This window comes from Rhinopithecus bieti, unplaced genomic scaffold (genome assembly GCF_001698545.2).
Source record: "Rhinopithecus bieti isolate Rb0 unplaced genomic scaffold, ASM169854v2 scaffold_7683, whole genome shotgun sequence".
Lineage (NCBI taxonomy): Eukaryota > Metazoa > Chordata > Mammalia > Primates > Cercopithecidae > Rhinopithecus > Rhinopithecus bieti.
In genome coordinates this window covers 209769-218613 of record NW_016805834.1, presented here as the reverse complement: position 1 = coordinate 218613, position 8845 = coordinate 209769, and positions in this window count along the sequence as shown.

The window sequence follows — 8845 nt, the reverse complement described above, 5'->3', positions numbered from 1 at the left end:
CTGTTAATTTTCTGCCACAATGATCTGTCTAATACTGTCAGTGGGGTGTTGAAGTCTCCCACTATTATTGTGTTGGAATCTAAGTCTCCTTGTAGGTCTCCAAGAACCTGCTCTATAAATCTAGCTGCTCCTGTGTTGGGTGCATATATATTAGAGATAGTTTGGTCTTCTTGTTGAATTGAATGCTTTACCATTATGTAATCTCCTTCTATGTCTCTTTTGGTCTTTGATGATTTAAGGTATTTTTTTGTTTTGTTTTGCTTTGTTTTTGAAATTAGGATTGTAACTCCTGCTTTTTTCTGTTTTCCATTTGCTTGGTAGATTTTTCTGCATTCCTTATGAGTCTCTGGGTTCCACTGTATGTGAGATGGGTCTCTTCAAGACAGAAAACCACTGAGTCTTGGTTCTCTGTCCAGTTTGCTACTCTACTTTTTAACTGGGAGCATTTAGACCATGTACATTCAAGGTTAGTATTGATATGTATGAATTTGATCCTGTCATCATGATGTTAGCTTATTGTTGTGCAGACTTGTTTGTGTGGTTGCTTTATAGTGTCACTAGTCTGCATACTTAAGTGTATTTTTGTAGTGCACGGTAATGGTCTTTCCTTTCCATATTTAGTGGTTTCTTCAGGAACTCTTGTAAGGCCAGTCTAGTGGTAATAAATTCCCTTGGTATTTGCTTGTCTGAAAAATATTTTATTTCTCATTTGCCTAAGAAGCTTATTTTGGCTGGATATGAAATTCTTCATTGAAATTTCATTTCCTTTAAGAATGTTGAATATTGGCCCTCAATCTCTTCTGGCTTGTTGGGTTTCTGCTGAGAAGTCTACAGCTAGTCTGATGGGCTTCTCATTGTAGGTGGCTTGACCATTCTCTCTAGCTTCCTGTAACATTTTTTCTTTCATTTCAACCTTGGAGAATCTGATGACTATGTAGCTGAGAGATGATTTTCTTGTGAAGTATTTCACTGATGATCTCTGCGTATCCTGAATTTGAATGTTAGCCTCCTTAGCTAGGTTGGGAAAGGTCTCATGGATAATTTCCTGAAATGTGTTTTCCAAGTTGCTTCTATTCTCCCCATCTCTTTCAAGGACACCAATGAGTCATAGATTTAGTCTGTTTGTATAATCCCATATTTTCCAGAGGTTTTATTCATTCCTTTTCATTTTGTTTGTCCATTCTTTTCTGACTGTCTTATTTTAGAAAGCCAGTCCTAAAGCTCTGAGAGTCTTTCCTCCATTTGGTCTATTCTGCCATTATTACTGTGATTGCATTATGAAATTCTTATAGTATGTTTTTCAGCTCTGATTGGTTACATTTTTTTTTTATACTGGCTATTCTGTTTGTCAGCTTCTGTATCATTTTATTGTGATTCTTAGCTTCTTTGGATTGGGTTTCAATGTACTCCTGCATTTCCATGATCTGTGTTCCTATCCATTTTCTGAATTCTATTTCTGTCATTCTAGCCATTTCAGCCTAGTTCAAAACCCTTACTACAGAGCTAGTGCCATTGTTTGAAGGAAAGAAGGCACTCTAGCTTTTTAAATTGTCAGAGTTTTTGCACTGGTTCATTCTCATCTGTGTGGGCTGATGTTCCTCCAGTCTTTAAAGTTGCTGTCCTTTGGATTTTTTTTTCTTTTATGCTATTTGATGACCTTGAGGGTTTGATTGTGGTATAAGGTAGGTTGAGTCAACTGGCATTATTTCTGGAAGATTTTAGGGGGCCAATGCCCCACTCACAATTCCTGGATTGTGTGCTCTAACTCTGGAGGACTGGTATTGGGCCCTGACTTTGTTCTCTGGCTCCTTGAGGTTAGGAACCCACTGCACTATGGAGGCTGAGTTGCTCTCAAACCACTGTTCATAGCACTTCAATAGGTGGTGCCAGCCAAAGTGTTTCACAGGGTGATGGGAGTAGGATCCATCCTCATTTGCATGTGCCCACAGAAGCAACATTCGCAGTGTGGCAGGATGCATGATCATCCACTGCAGTAGAGTGCCAGCAAGTGCCAGGGTGCCAGCCTTCCTGCAGGTGTTTGGAGCAGCAGCAGAGGCAGCACAGCTTGAGGAAGGTGGGTACCCTGCTGGTGCCTGTGAGCAGTCGCACTGGTGATAGTTTTAGCCTGTGGGATGGGGTGTTGGTGGGCACAGGACTGTGTGTACCCTTTGCGCATTCACACAGGTGGAGGTGGCCACTGACAGTAGGGAGGGTTTGCTGTTCTCCATACATAGTTTCACTGCAGTAGTAGTGTTGGCACAGTGGCAGGGCACTGGTGGCAGCAGAGCTGGTGGGCATAGGGCCCACCAAGGCTCCAACTACAATGACAGTAAGATGTTGGGGCTGGCAGAGTATGCTTTGCTGGCAGCAGTGGGAGGCCAGCTTTCAAGCATACACATGCACTGGTGGGGCAGGAAAGAAAAGATGCCCTCTGGCTTTTGATTGGCCTTGGCCAGTGGGGAACCTTGACAGTGTTACTGAGGGAATATAGATGTGTAGGGTTTCCTGAGGCTGGCTATATCAGTATATTGAAGGCCACATACCTGCTCAAAGCTGTGCTCTCTATATGATTTTCTCCTTCTGAGATCTATAATCTGCTAGCTCTCCTTGCTGTTGATATAAGTGGTCCTACAGCTTTATATGTTGACACAGATGATATCAAGTCTCAAAATGGAAAGATTAATATCACTAATAATGAAAAAGAGATGGCAATAGTTTTCAATACATAATGTAGATAAGATCTATTTTTGGCTCATGGACAATAAGAACTTGCATTAATTATTTTAAGTGAAAGAAATTCATCAAATTTTCATAAGTAAAAATGTATTAACTCTTATAACTGGAAAGTCTAAAAGTAGATAACCAGATTACAACAGATGCTGGGGTGGTTGTAGCATTGCCTTTGGACACCTGCGCACATCCCTTCATTCTTATATTCCTCAGCCTCTTTTCTCCAACCTCTCCCTTTACTATTTCTTAGCTCTATTTTTGTTTTAAGGGATTTTATTCTCAGCAAGCTCTATGTTTATCAAAGTTGAACTTACTTACAATCTTACAATATCTTGGTGTCTGGAAAGCCCAATGTAAGGAGAGCTTCTGTTTTTCCAGTTATTACAGCAAAATTCCCTATAGTTACCAAAATAATTGGCTGTGTGATTGTTTCTAAACATCAATTAGTGTGGCTGGGGTGATAGGATTTGTTAACTGACCAGGTTTGCAGCAAATGAGTGCCTAGGATTATGAGGATGGGGAGTGGGGTTACCCACCAAAATATTTATTCCATCAATCAATTAATATTACAGACTGTCTATATCCTGTGGCAGTTTCCTAAGTGATAGGGATATAGTCTGTAATACAATCTCTGTCATAATGAAACTTATCTTCTGGTCACAATTATAAATGGTAAAAAAAAAAATAAACTGGAAATATATAGTGTATTAGTCTATTCTCATGATGTGATGAAGAAATACCTGAGACTGAGTAATTTATAAGGAAAAGAAGTTTAATTGACTCAGTTCTGCCTGGCTAGGGAGGCCTCAGTAAACTTACAATCATGGCGGAAGACACCTCTTCACGGGGCAGCAGGAGAGAGAATGAGTGCCAGTGGGGGAAATGTCAGATGCTTATAAAACCATCGGCTCTTGTGAGAAATTACTCACTATCATGAGAACACCATGGGGGAACTGCCCTCATGATTCAGTTACCTCCCACTGGGTTCCTCCCATGGCAGGTGGGAATTACAGGATTACAATTCCAGATGAGATTTGGGTGGGAACATAGCCAAACCATAACATTCCACCCCGGCCACTCTCAAATCTCGTGTCCTCACACATTGAAACACAATCATGCTTTCCCAACAGTTCCCCAAAGTCTTAACTCATTCCAGCATTAACCCAAAAGTCAACAGTCTAAAGTCTCATCTGAGGTAAGACAAGTTTTCAAAACCAATCATGCCTTCCCAACATTCCCCGAAAATCTTAACTTATTCCAGCATTAACTCAAAAGCCCACATTCCAAAGTCTCATCTGAGAGAAGACAAGTCCCTTCCACCTATAAGCCTGTAACATCAAAAGTGAATCAGTTACTTCTTAAATATAATGGTGGTACAGGCATCAGGTAAATACACCCATTCCAAATGGGAAAAATTGGCCAAAGCAAAGGGTCTACAGGCCCCATGCAAGTCCAAAATCCAGTGGGGTAGTCAAATCTTAAAGCTCTAAAATGAACTCCTTTGACTCCATGTCTCACATCCAGGTCACACTGATGCAAGAGGTAGGTTCCCATAGCCTTGGGCAGCTCTGCCCCTGTGGCTTTGCAGAGTACAAACCCCCTGCAGACTGCTTTCACAGGTTGGCATTGAGTGCATATGGCCGTGCAAGTACCTATGGCATTGAGTGGCTATAGCACGGTGCAAGCTGTTGGTGGATCTACCATTCTGGGGGCTGGAGGATGGTGGCCCTTTTCTCACACCTCTACTAGGCAGTACCCCAGTGGAGACTCTGCTCTGACCCCACATTTCCCTTCCACACTGCCCTGGTGGAGGTTACCCATGAGGATTCTGCCCCTGCAGCAAATTTCTGCCTGGACCTCCAGTCGTTGCCATACATCCTCTGAAATCTAGGTGGAGGTTCCCAAACTTCAATTCTTGACTTCTGTGAACCTGCAGGTCCAAAACCATATGGGAGCTGCCGAGGTTTGGGGCTTGCACCCTCTGAAGCAACAGCTTAAGCTGTACGTTGGCTCCTTTTAGCCATGGCTGGAGTGGATGGGAAGCAGGATGCCAAGTCCCCAGGCTGCATACAGGAGGGGGGCCCTGGGCCAAGCCCAGGAAGCTATTTTTCCCTTCTAGGCCTCTGGGTCTGTGATGGGAGGGGCTGCCAGGAAAGTCTCTGACATGGCCTGGAGACATTTTCCCTATTGTCTTGGTAATTAGCATTTGGCTCCTTATTACTTATGCAAATTTCTGCAGCCCACTTGAATTTATTCCCAGAAAATAGGATTTTCTTTTCTACTGCATAATCAGGCTGCAAATTTTCCAAACTTTTATGCTCTGTCACCTCTTGAGTGTTTGATGCTTAGGAATTTTGAAACCACCTTTGTAAAACTATGACTGAAATAGTGAAAGAGATCTAACTTAACCGATTCCATCTTGTTCTAACCTCCAGGCTGTCTTTGTTCATTCCTGGGCATAGGCTGAACTAACTTTGGGAGAAACTTAGTTTGTAGTTTATAGTTTAAACAAAGATGGTAATAGCTCTTTCCCACAGCAGACCTACTTCCTGCCTGGGGACTAGACTAACATTAGCCACAGGATTAGAAATTATGGTTTAGGGGTTGGACGAGCGAAGTGGCTCACGCCTGTAATCCCAGCAGTTTGGGAGGCTAAGGTGGGTGAATCACGAGGTCAGGAGTTTGAGACTAGCCTGGCCAATATGGTGAAACCCATCTCTACTAAAAATACAAAAATAGTATTAGCTGGACGTGATGGTACACTCTTGTAGTCCCAGCTGCGCCGGAGGCTGAGGCAGGATAATCACTTGAACCCGGGAGGTGGAGATTGCAGTGAGCTGAGATCACACCACTGCACTCCAGCCCGGGCAACAGAGCGAGACTCCATTTCAAAAAAGACAAAAGAAAGGAGTCATGCAGCTGGAGTAGCCTCCATTCTGATCCTCCCTAAACTGCTCCTAAGATCAGTGCTTGAGATATTTTGCAGACCCTGCACTTGATGGATCTGCTGGCACCACCCAGAGAGATAAACTGGCTCCTTTGATCTTGTGGCCCCCACCCAGAAACTGACTCAGTGCAAGAAAACAGCTTCTACTCCTATGATTTCATCTCTGACGAATGAACACTCCTGACCCATTGGCTTCCTCTCCACCCACCAAGTTTTCCTTAAAAACTGTGCTTTTCTAATGCTCAGAGGGACTGATTGGAGTAATAGTAAAACTCCGGTCTCCTGCACAGCCGGCTCTGCGTGAATTACTCTTTCTCTATTGCAATTCCCCTGTCTTGATGAAGCGGCTCTGTCTAGGCAGTAGGCAATTAACCCCTTGGGCGATTACAATTTCTTTTGCCAGATACCCTAAATCATCTCTCAAGTTCAAAGTTCCACAGATCTCTAGGGTAGGGACAAAATGCTACCAGTCTCTTTGCATAGCGAGTGACGTTTACTCCATCTCCTCATCTCCATCTGTGACCATCTCAACCTGGACTTTATTGTCCATATCACTATCAGCATTTTGGTCAAAGCTACTCAACAAATCTGTAGGAAGTTTGAGAGTTGGAGATATCTTCTAGACAGCAAGTGGAAATAGTTAATACACAGTTGAAAATACAAGTCTGGACTTTATGAAAAATACAAATTTGGGATGTATACATCTAGAACTGAAGATATAAAATTGGGAAGTCATAAGCATATAAACTGCACGAAGAGTGGAAAGGGAGTGATTTATCAAAGGAATGTCAAGCTGTTGTTGGATAGTGGAAGGAAGAGAAGTTAAGTACAGAACACTTAGGTGCTATACATTTATTTACTATATTCTCCCATCTGGTACCAGTTTTTACTAAGTGCAAGATTATTAGTGATTTTAGATGTCATGAGACTGTGAATTTCCTGATGTTTGACTGAAAGGAGATTGTTACTTTACTGCCAGTAACAGAAAACCAAAAACTCAAACCGACTTAAATAACAAGGAAATGTTCTAGTTCCTGTAACTAGAGATTGAGAGACACATGAGATTTCAGGGTTAGTTCATGTAAGGGCTTAACACTACCATGAAAGTTGCAGATTTTATTTATTTTTTTAACTTACGTGGCATTCTGTTCAGTCAACCACAGGACTGGCTTCATCTTAAGTTGGGCTCCCTTTTGGTTGTGGAATGGCTGCCAGGAATAATCGGATTACACATTTCCTCACACAGCATCAGGAAGAGGAGAGGTTGATTTCCCATGACATTTCCCCAGAGAGAAAGAAAAAAAAAGTTCTAGAAATCCCAGAAAGTATTTCCTTACATCTCTTTGGCCTGAATTTGGTTACATGCTCATTTCTGAAATCTGCAGCTGTAGCAATGAAGACAGGATTTTTCTGCTCCAGGATACATGGTTTGATATAAAGAGTATCTGGTGAAATGGAAAGAAAAGAAGCATTTTTACTACGAGGAAAATTAAGGAGGAGATTGATCAAGATTAGCATCATTAGTATTTGGATGTGTAATATGGATAGAATTAGCAGATTATCTAGAAGAAGTAGAAAATTATTGATGGTCAGATATAAACAACAAGACAAAAGGAATACATTTCTTTTTTAACATTTCCTTTCAGTGTAATAGACTTACAAGAGTTTATTAAACAAACATGCCTCTATACTTAGGACTGGTTTACACCATCCTCATGTGAAAATAAGTAAGAGTACAAAAGTATTTCTTTTTCTTCATCTCTTCTGTTCCTTTGGCTATGCCAGACTCTGGCGCCAAGTTCTGGGTTGAATATATATCCTAATTAAACTGAAGTTTTTCAAATGTGATTATATAGTAATCACTTCTATTCTGCTCTAATCATAGAAAAGATATCTTGGAGTAATTTTTTACTATTGATAATTAGGTAAAAGGGACAACACAAATGAGATTTTATTATCTCATTAATACAGTAGCTATAAACTTATCCTTCTAACAATACATAGTCTTTGATGGGCAAATTGTGGGGAGGAAAGGTAAACTCATATTTAGCTATAGAAAGTCTCAATATTATTGCACACAAATGAAAAATAAATAAGCTACCCACAGTTTTCATCAAGGAGACTATATATTGACTTTCCCATTTCCCATAGAAGTGTATGAATGTAATGAATAGAGGCAAATTTAATTTAAATTAATAAGAAGGTTCTGACAAAGTTACAAAATGTCTCTCTGTGTTAAAAGTGTGTTTTCACCCTGAAACAAATGGTTCCTAATTACTCCAAATAAGCATAATGAACTTAAAAATCATGCAAACTCTTAATTATCTTTCCATTATTTAAAGCTATTCATTATAAAGTTTCTAAAATTGTGCCAATTGCTGATCATTCAAAAAACAGGAGGAAGACAAAGAAAAATGTCAGGCTAACAAATTGCTGTCTGCTTCTGTGCTCTCCAGCTTAAAGCTGGTCCACTACTTTTCAAAACAAATTAACTATCAACTCTTTTTTAAACATCTAAGATTACATAGAAAAGAGGCTGTAGATGTGGGCATTATTACAGATTTTCCCAGGACATATCTTCATGATATAAAATGTAAGATATGTAGATGAAGGGGACATTGAACGCAAGACATAAACCCCTACTTCCACAGTGTAAAGGAGTTGAAAGATCCTGTTTGACTAGTCTACTTCTGTCTATTAATTTCCAGCAATTTTTTTTCTCTTTCTTTTTCTTCATGTGCCTTTTGTGTGTGCTGCCTCAATTAGAAATGCAGCAATCTGACATAAATCAAGCTCCTCACTGGTTTTCTCAAAAATTTCACTCATTTACATTAGACAGATCAACGAGACAGAAAGTTAACAAGGATATCCAGGAATTGAACTCATCTCTGCACCAAGCGGACCTAATAGACATCTATAGAACTCTCCACCCCAAATCAACAGAATATACATTCTTCTCAGCACCACATCGCACTTATTCCAAAATTGACCACATAATTGGAAGTAAAGCACTCCTCAGCAAATGTAAAAGAACAGAAATTATAACAAACTGTCTCTCAGACCACAGTGCAATCAAACTAGAACTCAGGACTAAGAAACTCAATCAAAACCGCTCAACTACATGGAAACTGAACAACCTGCTCCTGAATGACTACTGGGTACATAACA